At 38.1% G+C, this 20,101-nt stretch overlaps 1 protein-coding gene across 7 annotated transcripts in view; it reads right to left on the bottom strand.

Moving 5' to 3' along the window:
• Nucleotides 1-20,101, bottom strand: part of CNTN4 (contactin 4) — a 632,588-nt gene that overhangs the window by 348,852 nt on the left and 263,635 nt on the right. The window contains exon 1 of one of the 7 annotated variants that reach the window (XM_037904817.2): nucleotides 7,007-7,202. The exons of the other annotated variants lie outside the window; for them this stretch is intronic. The gene's annotated coding sequence lies outside the window, so the exon portion shown is untranslated. Of the gene's footprint in view, nucleotides 1-7,006; nucleotides 7,203-20,101 lie in introns of those variants that run through there. 7 annotated transcript variants of the gene reach the window in all.

Below are 20,101 nucleotides of genomic sequence, written 5' to 3'. Positions count from 1 at the left end.
TACAATATGATGGGGGCTAATTTAACTACAACTAATCAGGAGAAAGATCTTGGAGTCATCATGGATAGTTCTCTGAAGATGTCCACACAGTCTGCAGCGGCAGTCAAAAAAGCAAATGGGATGTTAGGAATCATTAAAAAAGGGATAGAGAATAAGACCTAGAATATCGTATTGCCCTTACATAAATCCATGGTACGCCCACATCTTGAATACTGCCTACAGATGTGGTCCCCTCATCTCAGAAAAGATATACTGGTATTGGAAAAGATTCAGAAAAGGGCAACTAAATGATTAGGGGTTTGGAACGGATCCCATATGAGGAGAGATGAAAGGGGCTAGGACTTTTCAGCTTGGAAAAGAGGAGACTAAGGGGGGATATGATAGACGTATATAAAATCATGAGTGGTGTGGAGAAAGTGAATAAGGAAAAGTTATTTACTTGTTCCCATAATATAAGAACTAGGGGCTACCAAATTAAATTAATGGGCAGCAGGTTTAAAACAAATAAAAGGACGTTCTTCTTCACTCACGCACAGTCAACCTGTGGAACTCCTTGCCTGAGGAGGTTGTGAAGGCTAGGACTATAACAGGGTTTAAAAGAGAACTCGATACATTCATGGAGGTTAAGTCCATTACTGGCTATTAGCCAGGATGGATAAGGAATGTTGTCCCTAGCCTCTGTTTGTCAGATGGTGGAGACGGATGGCAGGAGAGAGATCACTTGATCATTACCTGTTAGGTTCACTCCCTCTGGGGCACCTGGCATTGGCCACTGTCGGTAGACAGCATACTGGGCTGGATGGACCTTTTGTCTGACCCAGTATGGCCATTCTTATGTTCTTATGTTTATCTAGTCCTTCAAGTAGGATACCAATTTCATCTTATGAAGCATATAAAGAAGATATTGTGAGATACATTGAAGTCAATCTACTTGGTGAAAAATCTAGATTTGTACACCACTTTTATTACACATTTAACATATTACTCCATCTATATGGTAACTTCCCAAGATAAAAAAAATACTTCATTTGTATTTTTACACAGGTTTTCTAATTTGCAGGGAAGCATTAACCTTCAAAATAGGACATTTTGTTAAATATTATCCTCAATAGTTTGGCTACATTTACTGTAAAATAGTGACATAGCATTTTCTCTCATATAAGTGTAGTTATAGAGTTATCTAGCATATGCAATATTTTAAGTGTACTGTATTCTACATAGTTTCAACAAGAAACACAATAATCTAAGAGAGGTTAACAACAGTAGTAAAGTGGTTTTCCCGAAGTAGGTACTGCCAGGGAAGGGACTGTGCGGGACCCCGAAGTATCTCTTAGCCATTGCATCTTCCCACTCCATACATGTATCAATAGTTGAAGACGAAAACAGAACACTTTGAATTACAGAATCTGCTTTTGCACAATACATCACTTACACTCCCTTGAAACCATATTCGATCACAATATTTACTCTGTTCTGAGAGCCGCCCCAAGGATTTCTTTTCGTGTCATGAAATTCTTTCTGTGCAAGCAGCTCTTCTATTCTAAAAGGTGCCTGAACGTACAAAAATCCAAAGAAGCAGAACAAGAAAACCACTTCCAAATTACTGTGCCTAATGACTGACCTTGCTCATTAATAATATATCCAGAAGGCAAACAATATTTTACGTCTATAGCATCCAGATATGGTTTTGATTCTCAGACTCAGAGAAGGTTTAGACAAATGGTTTAGAAATTGTCTTTTTGCTAACTAAACACATTTTCCATAGTTGTGTATAATTACACCTACACACACACTTCAGTTTGAATCACTCATTCACAATAAAATGCTCCAAGTGTACTTTATATACACAAATTTCCTATTATTTAGTGAGACAAGGTGGATGAGGTAATACCTATTATTGGACCAACTTCTGTTGGTGAGAGAGACAAGCTTTCGAGCTTACACAGAGCTCTTCCTCATGTCTGGGAAATGTACAGAAGCTGGTCCAATAAAAGATATTACCCTACCTTGTCTCCCTAATATACTGGCTACAGCATATGACAAGGCTACAGCACTGCAACATTGAAAACTGTTATTTAGTAATGCCTATCTGGCAACCACATTCACACAACCTTGCAGGGAGATTCCGTGTTTCTAAAGCAGAATCGTAGGGCACTTATAGTATCACTCTAACTACTTCCTACAGAATAGCAGTTTTTATTTTAAAAAAAATCTTTTTAAAAGCATATCACAGTAATTTTATTAACACGCTAAGGCATCAAAAAGCAGCTAGAGGCAACAACACTTTTGAACATCTCGCTACGCGCTGTTCAAATTTCATAATCATTTACACAGTAACTTACCAATGCGTGCGGCAGCTGTTTCTGAATTTGTCCCAGTGGTCTTATATTTGATATTTTTCCACATACACCACATCTTCCCTCCTCAGCTTGAAGCTGTTTCTGTGCATTTCATTTGACTACAGAACTCTCAGATTCTACTGCCTTATTTACATTTCCTTTGCAGGGCACTTGAATCTACCCACCGAGATAGGGTTTCCTTCTGGCAAGTCTTAACTCTGTCTTCTTTAGTCCCTTCTGCCAACTGCCTGAGATAGTCAGCTTCTGTAGATTCTGCCATCGCCTCTAATATCTACAGCCCTGCATTCTATATCTTGCCATAAGATATATTTTATTTCTTTGCAGTTCTTCTGATGCTTTCCTCTTAACATTAAATCACTGGCTTTCCCTTGCTGAAAAACAAGCTAATCTGTTTTACTTTATAAACAAAACTACTACTTTATTCATTCCTTGAGAATATGTACCTTTTAATTACAGAAAAAAAGGACTCTAACAGAAGGGTCCTTGTGTAAATACAGCCATGTCTTATCTATGATTTATAGCTTTCTCATACAATACAATAAAACTGTCTGGTACACCATTGGAACTATTAACTAACCAATATTGAACTGCACTTTCAAAATCTTCTCATTCATTGGTTTAAACCCAAATGCATGATGCCACTGAAGAAAATATATAAGACTGCAGCTAAGGAATTAACAGTGTAAAGAAATCCTGTCTGTCACCATTCTATTCTGCATAAGAGAGAGACTATGTGGATAAGAATATATTATACTTTAATATGGAAATTCATTGCCTGGATGGAGAGGAAGAATACAATGACAATAATCTTGCATCGCTGCTTTCACTTAATTGGCTCTGTGCTGTCCAGCAAGCATACTGATACGTGGGAAACCAAAAGCAAATGATTTTCACATACTGCATTGATCTCATAAAAAATTAACTATTTCCTGCTTCAATATGTTACACTATATAAGTTTAATCGGGGTGAAATTAGAATTCCTAAAGTACAGCAGAGCAAACCTGAAATAATGCCAATCTCGCTCAAGAAGTTTGTGCACATTTACATACAATTGTATGCATAGAGTCCAGAAAATACTGCATTGTCCTGTTTTATATTACATACACATTAACATACAAGCATTGAATGTTAGTGAGAATCAGTGTCCATTAAATAAGTGCTCATTAAATAATTTAAAGAAGCGCTCATTAAATAATTTCTTATGGTCTCCAATTGTGTGTAAAGTACATGAACAAATGTACACTCTCCACTAGCTAGCTCTTTCTTTCAACAAATTAGCCTGTGGAAAAGTAAATCACAGTAATCTGATCCTCTTGCAGTTACTTAACAAATGCTCATTCTAAAATATCCTCATGTGATGAAGCAACAATTGGAGGTCAGTAACTATATGTTTAAAGTAGGGTCCTATAAGAATCACAGGTTTGAAAGTAGTTACTATAAATCCATAATCAATGCATCATAAGTATTTCCCAGGGTTATTATTTTCCGGGGTGGCTGTAATGGGTGTCGGAGGGGGGTAATATTAGCCCATCTGAGTTGCTTCAGAGTTAAAACTTCTACAGGATTAGAGATTGTAATATGCAACAAATCATGTGTTACATACACATTTTTAGTAAATAATTTGCATTGACCTAATTTTGTCATGTCAATAGCTTAAAATTAGAGAAATAAAATTCCCCATGTACAACTCCACTTCTGAGAAACAAATGGATAATGACTCATTTGGCATTCAGCAAGTTCTGTATCTCTGAAAAAGATGGATGCTATTATTATTCTGGCAATTTTATGCCAGATCTTTAAGTTGCAATAATCAGTACTTTTTAAAGTTTCTTTTGTCTTATATGGGAATTAATGCTGTGGAGAGACACTAACAATATAGATGATCAAAGTAACAAGCACTGTTCCTAATCTTACAACAAGTGGTTTGGTTTTGTTTTTGGACATCAGAAGTGACCAGTAGCTAGAACAGGAGACTAGAAACTGGATGCAAAGGTTTACACTTCTGGTTGCATCACAGACTTGCTGTATTGTGACCTTGAGCAAGTCTCTGCCAAGTGAGTCTGTGCCTCACTTTCGACTTCTGTAGAAGAGGGATAATAATGCTGAGCCATGGCACAGGTGCCTTGGGAGGCTTATTTCATCAGTTTGGGAAGCACTTTGAGAATTGCGTATGGAAAGTTCTATACAAAGCCCTGATTCAACAAAGTGCTTAAGCATGAACTTAACATTAAGCACATAAGGCGTCTCACTGACTTCAACCCATCTGCTTAAAAATCACCCACATGTTTAAAAGTATCTTGCTGACCCAGGGCTGTAAGCTTAAGCATTATTATTTACAAGACCAGTAAAACCACCCCCCGGCACTTGATTACTCAGTATGGATAATAATAATTGCTGTGTTGTTGTTCTGCAGCATTGCTGGAATTGCAGTTTTCTTTTAATTCCCTCTTCTCCCCAGTATACGTTTTTAAGCAAATCTGGACCAAAATCAAAACCTTTGTTTCAAATTCACACCTGCCTGCAAGGTGTGCTAGCACTATGTATTGTTAGTTGCCTCATATGCCACGTCCTGCACAATGTGCCGTAACTCAACTTGTGCCTTCCATGGGTGCTCCTTTTGGGAATATTTTGCAAGCTGCTTCGGACGACTCCATCACAGTTGCAGTCAGATGCTTAAAGTTTCAAATCTCCCAAAAGGATAAGAAACATTACAAAAATCAGTAATGGCAAACACTGCTCACTAATATTCAAAATATCTGTGTCTTGAGGCTCAATAATAATAGTGAACATTCCCGCATAAATTTTAAATGTGCTAGTGAAGTTTGGCTAGGAGGTCAAGTTCAAGCAAACAAATCTCCTAGTGTAAAAACCTGAGATGAATGAAAATGATAGCTCTCATTTTTATGAAAACATACATATTTGCAAAAGGCTGACAGATAACTAAGTACACTGGTTTAGGTAACGCATATCAGAGCAATATCACATTTCATGCTGCATGTGCTCATAATCATTAAAGAAATGCTGAAATAACACCATTAATAAAGAAACAAACTATCATAACACCCATGTAGCGTTTTTTAAAGCGGGGCTCATTGGAGATGCCTTCTATTTTGAAATGAGGACAAGTTCTTCTTTCAATTATGGGGAAAAAATGCTTAGGAGGCAGTTGCTGAAAACAATTAACCTTAAACATGTTTTCTGCAATACTTAATTCAGACTTACCCTTTTCCATGGAAGCAGAAACCTCCACACTAAAATCCCAGCATATGGACGGCACATGGAAATACTGTATTCATTCTCTAGCATCTCCTCTTACTAAATGTTATTTTTTCCTTATTTTCTCCCAGGATCCCTAGGATCTGAGAAGATCTGTACTACCACAAATAGCCATCTATTGTGACTCTACTCTTTCTTGTGCTGTTCCCCTCAACCAAGTCTAATGAGAACATATTCTATCCTCACCAGCAAGACACTTTCATACTTCACAGCCTATGGTTTTCTCAGTGTTGAGACTTATTGCCTATACAGAGAAAAAAAAATATTTGCACTCCTTATGTACCTTCTGCATCATAGGATTTCATTCAACTTGTCTGACTATTCTACCCTTCAAATCAGAACAATTTTGAATTACTTTCATCTATTCCAGGGCTTGCCCTATTGCACAAGAAGTCCAAGGGCACTGTATGTAAAGCCACATGTTATATAAATGTATAGAACTGGAAGACAAAGCCCATGAAAGCCAGAAAAAATAATATTAATACTGATATTAATTTTAATGCCACTACTGTCACTTATAATTTGCCAGTCACTACAAAAACTTATTTGTTCTGCAAGTACAGTGCTAGATTAATGCACCTTTGTAAATGACAAATATTAACATGATGGATGCTCAGATATTACAGTAATCAGGGCTATATAAAGCATGTTGATATATTGCATCTTTTACTAAAAATAAATAAAACACCTACTCCAAATTTCAGTTAGTCAGATCTGTGTTCACAATATGCCTTGCAAACAAAATGAGATTCTTATTGTATATAGCATATGCTTGTCTTATATTTTAACTCAATCCTCAACATTTAAGTGAAATTAACCAATACCACAGACATTCCATTATACATATGCATGTACATTTTAAAAAGAAAGTTTTAAAGCACTTTGCAACTCACTGAACACTTCACTCCCCTTCTTTCCCCATACAGTTTGTGGGGAAGACCGAAAGCTGGTAGCTTGAATGAACTATTTTGTCAACAAGGATTTTCTACATTATAATAAAGAATACAAGCACCTGTTTCAGCTAAATAATCTTTGGTCATACTTTTGTTATTGATATGCACAGAAAACCTGTAAAAGACTCAAATGCCTGCTTTAAGAGGTCTCACACGAGTCTTTGAAACAACACAATACTACCTATGTAACAAGATCTTTAATGTTCATAAAAAGCATTTTGGAAAAAAAGACAACTAATTTGCCTAAGTGAATCAATTACATGCCTGTATAAAGAAGCCAAAGAAAACTGCAAGCTCTAAACAGATTATACCCTGTCTCACGGGTTAGATTCAACAAAGAGCAGTGGAATAGAAAATCAAATGCATCGGGCAAAGTCACATTCACATGCAGCTATGGAGGAAAAACTGGTACTTACAGAACTGTAAAGTAAAATGTCCCAGCTTCTCTTTACATTTTACAGCAAATCAAACAAAGATTTCAGCTCTCAGCAAGTCACTCCTTCCACTACGTTGATCAGCCAGGCGGAACAGGCCCTTATGGATTGTCTATGCAGCTGGGAGATAATGGAACCATATTCTCAGCTGGGACTAGAGATGCTTAACTGCTATCCACTGAGCACTGCATGTCTCTTCCCCAGCATTAATCAGGAAGTACACTGCTTCACTGCTGTATTCCCCCAAAGGACCTACACAATTAGCACATGAATCAAAGATGCATACTGAGAGAGAGCTGCACACATCTTTAACTGGATATCCTAACACAGATTCTGATTAGGGAATCAATTTTATTCACTGATCAAGTGTGTCAAACCTTTAAAAAAAAACAGATAAATATATATATATATATATATACTTGTTCACCGGTTTGAATGAGGGCTTTATGTCTGCTATGACCACATAAAAGATGATTACACAAATCCCTATAATTAAACTGGATGCTTTACATATACAGTAAACTATGCTGTTATAATCCAACAAGTCTGTGTCAGGTCTTCTCTGCAGCCCTATTTAACTAATATATGGTGCCATACACACTGCAGTATCATTTTCACCCCTTCTCTGTATAATATTTATATCCTTTTCAGGTTTAATCTTTGGGGAACAGAGATTTGGTGAATTCTGACCCTAGTGGGGAAGAGCCTTTTCACTGAAGATAACAGTCCTGCAGCAAGAATCAGAAGCAGACCTAGTTTTCTTTAAAAAGCGAGAGCACTATTGTACTTGTATTTTTCTTGTTAATATACTGTGGTTTTATTTTGGGGGGCATGTTTTATTTAAGTTTCAAATCTACTAGTTCATAAGAAGGCTGTGTAGGAAAAGGGTAGTATATCCAGTTGCCACATTTCGTGAAAGTGAGCCATTCTAGCCATTTAAAGACTGTGCTCAAAGTTGGTGTAAAATTCATCTCTTGGAAAGTGTTTTCTCCATCATCACACATCAATATGTAAGGTATGCTGTCGTGAGAGTGGTTTTGGTTACTGAACACTAGTTTTTTTAAAAAAAACCCTTTTCTATTTGTTGAGAAAAACAGTTAGGATAAGGCAGAGTGACAGCAGACACTATTATAAATTATTTGTACTACCACAGTGCCTCAGAGTCCTGATCATGGACCAGGACCTCATTGTGGTAGATGCTGTAGAAACACAAGAACAAAGAGATGGTCCTCTGCCCCAAAGAATTTACAATCTACGAATAAGACAGCAGACAAGAGATGGATTCAGACGGGGAGCACAAGTAAACAGAAAACATTGGTCAGCACACAGTAATTTACACCAGCCAAGAACTGAGCCCACCACATGAAAACTTCTTCACAGAACTCCCAGGACACCTTACTCATTGTCATGCTGCTATCCAATGGCACAATCTCTTGAGACTCTGAGTCCTACCAACTTCAACTGAAGGCTCTTAGTGTTTTGTGGGATCAGTGATTTGGGCCTCGGAAAGAGTCTTCTGTGAGCCAAGATGAAGTAAAACATTCATTTGTGACCCAAGTCAGGATTTTGACGAAGGTTTTCTGCAGTGACAGGCAAATGACTCCCAGTTCCCAGACAGGCTAAAAATATCACTGTGTTGTATGGGAGTATACGTACCCCTATTAACATGAAGAGTAGAATATACAACTCAGCTTTATGAAATAGCCTTCACTTGCATGTCAAGTAGTGAATAATTCTTCATTTGCTCAATGTGAAACAATGAAAATGACACTGGTCCAACTTACATGCAATAATCTGAATCCACACCTTTGGTGAAAATTGTTTTGGCTGTATTCTCAGTTGATGTAAACCGGCATAGCTCCTCAGAATTCAGTGAATTGAACTGAATTCTGATTTACAGAGACAGAGGGTCTGGCCCAAAATTTCAGATAATGGGCTTGATGGGATACTTGCTAAATGATTGATGCTTACGAGTCCCTTATTTTTATTCTTGGCATTATGGGAACTTCAGCCCATGTGTTTCACAGAGAGTATGTGAGATGCAGACCGTAAAAAAGGTTAATTAAATAGCAATTGTGCATCTCAGTCATATTAGTAAGCAGACCACAGGAGCAAATAAAAAGAGAAGCAAATTAATATATACTGAAGTATTTATTCAGTAATAAAGTTGAAAATAAATGGTTTAATTGATTTTAAGTTCTATTCAATTCTTATTTGCTGGGTAGTTATTTCGATTCATTTTTGATTATTGTTTGGGTTGGATACACTGTAGTGCCCAGTGATTTGCACTTGTTTCAAAATATAAGTGATAATTAGTAACCACAATTTTCTTAAACTCCATCAATCACTAGTGTAATCCCCGGCAGGAAAATTATTAGAAAAATAGAGCAGAATCGTAGAAAGCCTTCAATTGTGTGATGTAATAATTATTTCTTTATTGAAAGTAGAATACCAACATTGATGAGAAAATAAATAATAAATATAAAATCTAGAATCTTTATAATTTACTTAGGGAAAGGTTGAAAAAAACAGACAGACCTCCAATCGAAAGCTGTCAAACAAGAAGTGTATAGGTATTGTTAAAAGAGATGGGTTGAAATAAATAAAAATAATAAAAAGAGCTAGCTGAATTGGTAATGTTTTACATTTATTGCTTTGTAGGAAGTTAGAAAGTGCTATGGTTGATATTGTGGTAATGCTTAGGAGCTCCAGTCAGAGACCAGGATGCCACTTTGCCAGATGCTGTATAAACAAAGAACAAAAAAATGGATCCTTTCCCAAGGAGCTTATGTACAAGGACTTACATGGATTGGGACCTTCCTACCTGACTCTTCCCTATTTGAGATGTAGTGCCACACTTGTGATCAGTGGAGGTGCTCAATCTGTTTAATAAAGCGGGTGGTGGGGGTGGTAAAGCCTTCTCAGGGATGAACATTCAACTCCGAGTCAAGCTTAGGCCCCTGCTCTGAAAAAGCCCAAGTCTGTTGATCTTCAAGCATGTCTATTTGTGCAGCATGCTGCAGAAAGTGAGGTTCGGTTTCCACAGGGAAAAGAGTTCTGTGTTTTTGATAGGGGTTGAGCTCTGCTGGCTGCCAGGAATAAAGCAGCTAGGGTTGCCAATTTTGGTTGGTCATATTCCTGGAGGGGTCATCGCACGACATAATCTTTAATTAAAGATGAATCTTTAATTCCTGGGAGGGTTGGCCACCCTATCACCGGCACACCTTGAACCTTGGATAGTGATCTCTTTTTCTCATTGTATAAATCAGTCAGTTGTCTCGAATGTTGTCTGATGAGTAGACAACTGAAAACCAGCATCAGGGCTCCTGTTCCTGATCCTCTTCCATTGACTTACTATGTGGCCTTGCAAATCGCTTCAGGTCTGATATTCCAAAAGTCAGGCTCAGGACTGCACGTCAGCAGCCTGCACACGTCAGGGATCTGCCTGTACCAATGGACAGACAGATGCACGACGTGCCATGAATATGCAGAAATATGCAATTTTCAAAGGCAACTATGGCAACGGCATGAAAAAAAGTATTAAGCATCCTGTCATGTGTCTAATTTTGGTAAAATAAAGGTTCGTGGAATACAAGGCCATTAATCTCTCTGTCTTATATGTAAAATGGTTCCACCAATGATAATTACCTACTCCACAGAGGTGTTCTGAGGCTTAATTAATATTTATAAAGCAGTTTGATATGCTTGGACAAAAGGCGCCATATATAAATGCACATCGTTATTGTTTTTACTCCCAGTCCACGTAATTCGGAAACAAGATTCTACATTAAATTTCTCCTCATGGTTGATTCCTAATCTAATAGCATATGCCACTCACCTCAGACCAACTGCTCTACCCTTATTGTCAACAGACCAGGGTTCAAATCCAATAGTTTGCCTTACTGAGTGGAAGTGTATATTCAAAGTCTGGCACTAATGCAAAGTCCACTAAAGTCAATAGGAGTCCTTCTCCTGACCTCAGTGGGCTTTGCAGCAGGTTCTACATGCAAGGAAGCATTCGGATTATCTTTGAATCCTATGTATATTCAGTGTCTTTGAGCTTCTTATTGACAATTAGGGGACATAATGGAACAGAGAGGCCCAAGGTGTGCCAGGTGGAACAAAATGGGTTAAAAGAAAAAGAAGGGAGGTGCTCCTGCAGAAATAACAAAACAAAACAAAAAAAAAGAGAAAGAGAAAGAGAAAACTCTCAGCTAATACTCTCAAACCAGGGGAGCTGCAAGGCATCTATCTATCCCTGTGTTGTAGGCATAAGAAGTAGGTTTTAAACATATTATTCTGCATCAAACCCTCCAACCAGAGAAGGCAGACAACTATCATAGCACTGCTCCTCCAATTGCCAACTCAGAGCTGCCAACTCTGAAGAATGTACTGGGCAGAATTCCTTCCTCCAGATATTCTTGATAAAAGAAAGGTCAATTGGGTGCTGGTGGTAACCCCGTGTTTGGCAACGAGTGTTACCTCTAACTGCTGAAAAGAGCCACATACAAAATGAATACACTGTAAACCAGTCTTCCAGAATCCTTCTTGGAATGCTTATAACTGGTCTGGATACAATGGTTCTTAGATTCTACTGCTGAAAATAAGTAAAAGGATGAAGTTGTTTTGTTGCAAATTTACACCCATATGTCTGTTCCCAAAGATGCAAGGGCAAATTGGTAGAGGTCCATTGAAGTTCATGGTGCTATGCTCATTTTAAGATAGTAGATTATTTCGCCCAATTTTTCCTATGACATTAAGTGGAGGCAATTTCATTGGCCAGCACTTACATTCACCCAGAGTGAATATGGCCAATTCTGTATGGAGAAGCTCATATTTTGAAACAAAAATCTCAGTAATTACTGAGCTTCAATCTTTTGATTGAGTGAAGAGCTCTAAAATTATCTGACCAGAGACATAAACTCATCTATTCCTTAAACATTCATTCCATAGAACCGTTGCTTCATATTGCCAGTTTTGCTACTAAAAAAAATGCAAAGTGACTTTTAAACTAAAGAAAAACACTTGTATGTAGCCACAAAGGTGGAAGGAAACCCCATTTCAGGATGTTAACTGATTTAGGAATCAAATATTCTCAAAAGGGATATTGTCAACAATGCTTAGTCTATATCTCAAATACTAGAGGGTTACCATACTTCAACCCCACACAGAAATAAAAGTGCTTTGAAGGATGTTCTTGTGAACAAAATGCTGGAGGCTATATCTTCAACATCCTCCATATCCATTTCCCTAGATCTCATGTGTCAGGTATATATCTTAAAACACATCATTTTTTTAGAATGTTGGACAAGACAAAAGAAATTGGAGAAACAGGCACATCGATTCCACCTGCTGAACCAGCAACAGCAGTGGGGCAAGGGGAAAAGCAGGCATGCCTGAAAGTGGAGACTATGTACCGTTAACATTACTTGATCCATCTCTCCTGGGAAGAATTGAAAAAAAGTCCCTCCCCAGGCAGATTTTGATTTTTGGAAGGATGCTCTCATAAGCAAATTGCCAGAAGACATAGCATTCACCCTCGTCCATCTCCTGAAGTCCCATGTGGATGTCAGGTATATCATATAAAACAGAGTATCTTCCTGGATGTCTGGGAGTGCCAAAGAAACTAATGAAAGAATAACAGGCACACAGACACTACAAGCACCTTTAGCAAAAATTATAACCACCAACATGTACTCAAAGTATATCTTAAGTGACGCTGGGGGCATTTCATAGACCCAGTTGAATGCAGTCAAGGACGAAAGCCTCGCATTTTAAAAGAAAACTGGAAAAGTTATTTCCAGGTGCCTTCTCTCTTACAAGTGCTCACGCACTTAAATGATGATGGCCAAATAAATATCAGGGTAGTCAGATTACACTTCAGCAGACATGCCTAGAGAGGTAGCAAACATTTATTTATAGCTGGTTGGGCATGTTTACCTCTGTGTTTGAACAGCAACTGGAACAATGGGATCTCAATCCTGACCATGGTCACTGTGTGTGTTACCACAATACCAGTATTAAATAAAGAAGAAGAGAGGTAAACTGCTTTCCCCCTTTTGCTGTCAAATATGCTGTCGATGATCTCCCTGAAAATTTGTCTGCTGTTTCTGATCACTTTTGCCACTTTTGATGCAGCTAAAGAACATGGGACTTGCCAACTGTTTTGTTTACGATCAGTTTGGCTTGGCATCTCTTCCACTCACACCTGACCCTTATTTGTTTTTATTGTATCAGTATAATTCAGAAGGGTCACCTTTCTTCTCTTCAAGTTGATGACTGGAATTCTACTTGGCTCCCCTCATCAATGGCCAAAGAATATAAAATTTCAGGGGGGCCTGAACTGCAAATGTGGCATACTTCATCAAAGCTGACAATGCAGTATGCATAATGGAGTAGGCTGCTTTGCAAGCCATTGTCACCAATGCTGTCATGTAACTCTAGCTTCTGACGTTGCATTGCCAAGACTTTCAACAAGATTGTAGAACTGCTGATGTTCTCCACCACAAGACTCAAAGCATGCCACCGCTACTTCAGAAGAAGAAAATCAGTCCAAGAAGGTGTTTCATTTACTTTCCTGGTTCTTGATGTCTTCACTACTTTGCAATATTTCATAGCTTTGTGGGAAGGGTATTATGGGAGATCCAGACAGAGATCAATAGCTCATCATATCTTCTATTTGATCTATATTCCCCAGTGAATATACCTTCTCTGCATCAGCTTGTTTCCTATTTTTTTGAGCAAAATATCTTTCCCCCCCCCTCTTGAGTTCTATACCTCTGCAGAAGATGGCATTCCAGATAAATTAAAGAGAATGCCACCATTTTAATTAATTCTCACACTTGATGCCTTTGGGAAAGGCCATAATTATCACAGAGGATAACCAGTTATGCCTACAATTAAAAGACTTTAAAATATTAAAAGCAAGATAGACACTTGTTTACAAGAATTAGCATTTATGCACAGAAAATATTTCCAATCCATAAAAAATAGTTTATAATGCTCCAGGGTGATCAATTTTTATGTTCATACAATAAAAACTGGACAGCTCAACATGCCCAGACACTGTATTTTGCAATGTTTTCCTGTAAAATTGATTGACTTGACAATAAAATATAAATAAACTTAAACTAGTCTATCAATATTATATTCATTAATTACTGTCAACATCAAAAGGCTTTTGAGGCACCTCCCAAAATAAGGTGGTGGTATAATCTCTTCCCAAACTATATACTATATGACATATGAGGGGACTAATGATATAGCGGGAAGGAAGATGGGATAACAACAGTAAGATCACTTGATTATTCTGCACAGGCTACACATGGCTGGAGACAGTAAAAAGGATGTTTTCTGCTGTTGTGTTTTAAACATTGTTCCTGAATATCACAACATATCAATCTAGATGGATAGAAAGCTGTTTTGCATAAAAGAACTGGCCACTTCTTGGACCTTGTGATGCCATATGCTGGGTATGACTAGCAGGCTTACCAAGGCATCTCTTGGGGAGGTGGGGAGAGCGTTCAGGAAGTCTCCAAAAGGCTAAAACTCCTATCGGCCCAGCCATCTAGATTCTAATGTGGCCGGGACCACTGTATTTTGAGCACTGCCAAGGAGTTAAAAGATAGTAATGCACTCTCTCTCTCCTCTCTGCCTCCAAGAACCAGGCTGTGGGGGGGGCGGTGAAAATAAAAAGGAATCTAGCTCTAATTCTTTTATTCTTGTTAGGGTAAATCATACCCTCTCTTCTACATAGGAAAGCTAGAAGGGACTGCCTTGCCCTTACCAGAAAATATTTCACACTAGGAGACCTCTCATGCTATCTTCCACTTTCTCTGATATAGGAATCAGGGTGGATGAGTCTTAGCCTAACAAGGAGAAGAGTCACCATCACAATTTTCAGTAGATCCAGAAGTAATCATTGACTGGCTAGTAAAGGGGGGAAAAGAGGTGAGGGATTACATCTTGGAGGAGAGCGGCCCCATGACACCACAGTCTACTAATACGGGATTAGGGTTGTGAAAGTGCCATCTCTCATTACAGCATTCTACTTTAACTGTGGGATGTAGCAATTGCATCTGCATGGTGTCTGGTGCCCTGTATGCTAGGCCAATGGGGAACTGGGGTCTTGTACACCACAAAGGCAAATGGGTTTAATTATAGTGGGTTGAAGATCACTATTTCACTACTGCATTTGTCTACTTAAGTCACGAAACGTTCTGTAAAGGAAAACAAGGGCAATGGGGAGGTTCAGAAGGAACAACTGGAACCGTCTCTTTATGGTAGAATGAGATAAGGGAAAGAAGCAGAGGGGCACTAAAAGTTTTGGTCACATGCATTTCCTGCTGCTGTGCATCATCAAACAGACAGATCTTCCAGTCTGGATTAGTGGAGCTGAGGGTGCTGAAAAAGTATCATTTAAACTTTGTTTAATGTTAGATTCCAGTTTTTTTTTTTTTTTTTTGTGTATGTCATTGTAGCATTACTCATCAGGAACAATATATATAGGAAACCATTCAAACAAAGCACTCTGCTTATTTATGGTCTTCTATGATCCTGCTGAGTTGCCTACAGTAAATATGAGAGGTCAAGAATGACATTAATTACTGAACTTCAGCAAATGCTTCCACAAAACATCATAACTACCTACTGAAAGGATATTCTGCATAAGTGGAAAATCATACTGGAGGTCTCACAAAATGGAACTTAGTTTGGCAATAAAATGGGGGGGAAATCATCCTATGCAGTTTTAAACTAGAAAGAATCAGCCTGTGGAGGGGAATATTTTCTCTCTTACCTCTTTGATGACTTCCTAAATGAATCACAATTGTCAAAGAATAAAATAAAATAAAAATCCCTTTATTTCAAATTAACAGTTTCCAGGTAGACTATCAGCAAACCTTGAACAGCTGATGTAGGTAAAGAGTTTCTTCATTTTATCAATAAATAAATAAAAATCAGGAAACAACTACATTTCATTGCATAACCAAAGACAAAAAAATAATTTGCAAAACCAAAACAAGGCTGTATGCCAAATGAAAGCTAATGCAAGTCAGCAAGTCTCTATAGGGCAATGCTAAGATGAATGATTCGGCCTCTTTTGTATTATTTATCATGCCTTTTTATCTATGAATTCTAAACTATCCATTACCAGAAATGGTACCTACCCTCAATTTAAATAATATTATGACAGTCAGTTGTTTCTCTCATTCCTAAAAGCCACTTCAACTGAGGCTGATATTAATGCACTAATACCAAAGTTAGGATTTGTGCTAGCTCCCAGCTATTGTTTCATTGTGTATGGTATGGAATTTCTTTGCTCGCTTTTTCCAGCAAACAAGAACTTGAATGGTTAATTGTTAAGCCTGTGCATTTTAGAGAATTACTGATTGCTGTATTTGAAGTGTAAGTGATTGTAAAATGTGCTGTGGCTAATGCCCAGAAAGCCAACCTGGTATCAGGGATAATTATAGACAGTTTAATTGCTTTTGGTGTTTTAATTGGCAAAGTACACTGACAACGGGAGGCCGAATGAAACTGAAAGGATTGGCTAGCCCATGTAGGTGTCCAAATTTGCTAGTGGTGAGCTGATCTTATGTACTGTGGGTACAGCCTTCAAGGACCCAAGCATTCCTAGGACAAAGGAGACCTAATTATTTTTCAGATAAAACTATTACTGCCCCGTGTATGTATTTAGCTCTTGCTTTTGAAAAATAATTTTGCTTGCCTGCCACAAGGGTCTTATAAATACTATGTTTATTTCAGTTATATACATTATGCAGAGACAGACTCAGCCCATCTCCTGCAAGCCCAACTTTCTTTTGGGGAGTTTCTTTTTGCTTCAGCCTGGAAAGATGCTCAAACCATGAGTTTGAGCCTCAGCTGAGCTAAGATGCAGAAGAGCCAAAATCAGTGGTCTTTATGCTTCCTAAATTTCCACTGACTAAGGATTACAGGATTTGACCAACGAAGCAAGCCCAGCCAGCAGATACGGTGAAGTAGTCTTCACTACTTGTGTAAGTCTGCTCCAGTGTTTGCAACAACTCAGTAAACCCCACTTCACAAATATTATTAGTGACATTTCATGCTCGTTAAATGTGTCAGATTGACAGATACGAAAACTTAAATCCTCTATTTACCCCCAGAGCAGAAGGCAACTGGGCAAGCTTCCTTCATTCTATCCTGTAAATCTGCCTTAATCCTGCCTGCTGAATTCCCCTCCAGTGGCTCTAGGGTAGTTCTCCTTTTTAATGCACAAAAAAATTGAACCATTTTCCTCTCTGCAGTTCCTCATTGCAGTTCCTCTCTGCAGTTACCTCCTTGTTCTGTGACTTTCATGCACCACACTGACCGGCTGTCTGTCTGCCTGTCATCTACCATAGACCCATTATACACGTTATTTAGTCTCTTCTGTTATAATTTACTACATTGTGATAGGCATGTGTAGGATCCATGGATCTTGAAAGGTGTGTTGTGAGGGGTGTTGATCACTGTAGCAGTGGGGATATCATAGAATCAAAAGGGCAGGTCTGGAAGGGACTTCAATAGATCATCTAGTCCAGGGGTTCTCAGACTTTTGTACTGGTGAACCCTTTCACACGGTAAGCCTCTGAGTGCGATCCCCTCCCCCATATATTAAAAACACTTTTTTTATATATTTAACACCATTATAAATGCTGGAGGCAAAGCGAGGTTTGGGTGGAGCCTGACAGCTCACGACCCCGAGGGGTCCTGACCCCCAATTTGAGAACCCCTGATCTAGTCCATTCCCAGCACTCAAGGCAGGAATACGGGCATGTCTACAAGTACAGTGCATTTATCAACATCTACTATTTGTTTCCCGGTCACCCAGTTTTTTGGGTGCTTCCCAAGATAGAGTCCCTTATCCTGCAAGTATCACCTACATTCTTTATTCCTAGATACACACATTTACATTTAGACATATTAAAATGCATATTGTTTGCTAAGTGATCTAGATCAGTAGTTCTCAACCTGGGGTATGCATACTCCTGGGTGTACGCAGAGGTCTTCTAGGGGGTACATCAACTTATCTAGATATTTGCCTAGTTTTACATCAGGCTATGTGAAAAGTGAAGTCAGTACAAACTAAAATGTCATATAATGACTTGTTTATGCTGCTCTACATACTACACACTGAAATGTAAGTACAATATTTATATTCCAATTGATTTATTTTATAATGTTATGATAAAAATGACAATAGTCATTTTTCAGTAATTGTGTGCTGTGACACTTGTATTTTTTTGTCAGATTTTGTAAGCAAATAGCTTTAAGTGTCATGAAACTTGGGGTACGCAAGACAAATCAGACTCCTGAAAGGGGTACAGTAGTCTGGAAAGATTCAGAGCCACTGATCTAGATCACTCTGAAACAGTGACCTGTCCTCTTCATTATTTATCCCAATCTTTGTGTCATCTGCAAAATTTATCAGTGATGATTTTATTGGTAAAAATGTTAAATAATGTAGGGCCAAGAACTGATCCCTGAAGGACACCACTGGAAACAGTCCCACTTGATAATTCCCCGTTTACAATTACATTCTGAGACCTATCAGTTAGCCAGTTTATAATCAATGTAATTTGTGCCATGTTAATTTTATATCATTCTGTTTATTAATCAAAATGTTGTGTGATACTAAGTCAAACACCTTATAGAAGTGTAAGTATATTATGTCAATACTATCACCTTTATCAATCAAGCTTCTAATCTCATAAAAAAAAAATATCAGGTTAGTTTGACAGGATCTATTTTCCACAAAGCCATGTTGATTTGCATTATTAAATTACCATCCTCTAGTTCTTTATTTATCAAGTCCCATATTAGCTGTTCCATTATCTTGCCTGGGATCAATGTCATGCTAATAGGCCTATAATCATTTAACCTTTTAAAATATGCACATTCACTTTCTTCCAGTCTTCTGAAACTTCTACAGTGCTCCAAGACTTATTGAAAATCAACATTAATGGTCCAGAAAGCCAACTCTTTTAAAACTCTTGGATGCAAGTTATCCGACCATGCTGATTTAAAAATCTCTGACATTAGTAGTTTCTGTGTAACATCCTCCAGAGATACTAGTGGAATGGAAAGAGTGTTACACCATATGGTGAGACTGCATCATCTGTTGTGTAATCTATAGAAACCTATTCAACTTAATTAAAATGTGACTGTCTTAAAGGCTGTTCAATTCTATATTAATTTCTGTAACTGCTTTTGAGCTCATTTAATCTGTTATGGGTAGTGTATTTGTTTTAAGGATGTCTGCTTCATAGGCATATTTCCCTTATTTTTGGCAATTTGTTTTTAAGAATGCCTCCATTCTTCTTGGCATGTTTTGTAAAGTATTTCTTATGAAAGGGAACCATAGGGCAAAAAGGGGGGAGGGAAGAGAGGGAGATTCAAAGAAGAGAGCAGTGATGGCTGGGAGCCAGATAATTTGATGTGGCAGCTGTCTTCAATTCACCATTTTGTTTGTCCTGTGAGAGGGAATCAAAACAGTGCAGCAAATGGCATTTTCATAAATTCTCTCTCTTGCTCTCACACTCACACCCCACTACAGTAAACGAATATTGTATTATACTTGTGAGTTGTGAAAGGAGAAGAATAAAAGCCTAGATACGGGCAAGCCTCCAACACCGAGGCACACAAAAGTGCATTAAGGAAATAATTAAAGGGGCCTGCAATGGTGCTGGTGTTTCACCCCCCTAACAGTGGTTAAAATTCCACAGTGAATTTATTTGCTTTCATTTTGGCGCAGTAAAAGCCCATTTATATGTAGCTGGCATGTTAGTTCTGCATGTGTCTGTGTGGCAAAAGTGATTTTCCTTCTGTTCAATTTCTCCACTAAGGAAACCCAACTCATAGAATCATAGAATATTAGGGTTGGAAGAGACCTCAGGAGGTCATCTAGTCCAATCTCCTGCTCAAAGCCGGGCCACCACCACCTAAATCACAACTGGTCACATAGACATGAATGTGTGATGAACTGAACCCTTAATTTAAAATTTGGTGCAAATTTAAGTCTTTTTTTCTACAAGGAAAAAAAAAAACCAAGCAAAA

The sequence above is a fragment of the Chelonia mydas genome, chromosome 7, assembly GCF_015237465.2.
Source record: "Chelonia mydas isolate rCheMyd1 chromosome 7, rCheMyd1.pri.v2, whole genome shotgun sequence".
In the NCBI taxonomy this organism is placed as follows: domain Eukaryota; kingdom Metazoa; phylum Chordata; order Testudines; family Cheloniidae; genus Chelonia; species Chelonia mydas.
This window is presented reverse-complemented; position numbering and strand designations above follow the sequence as displayed.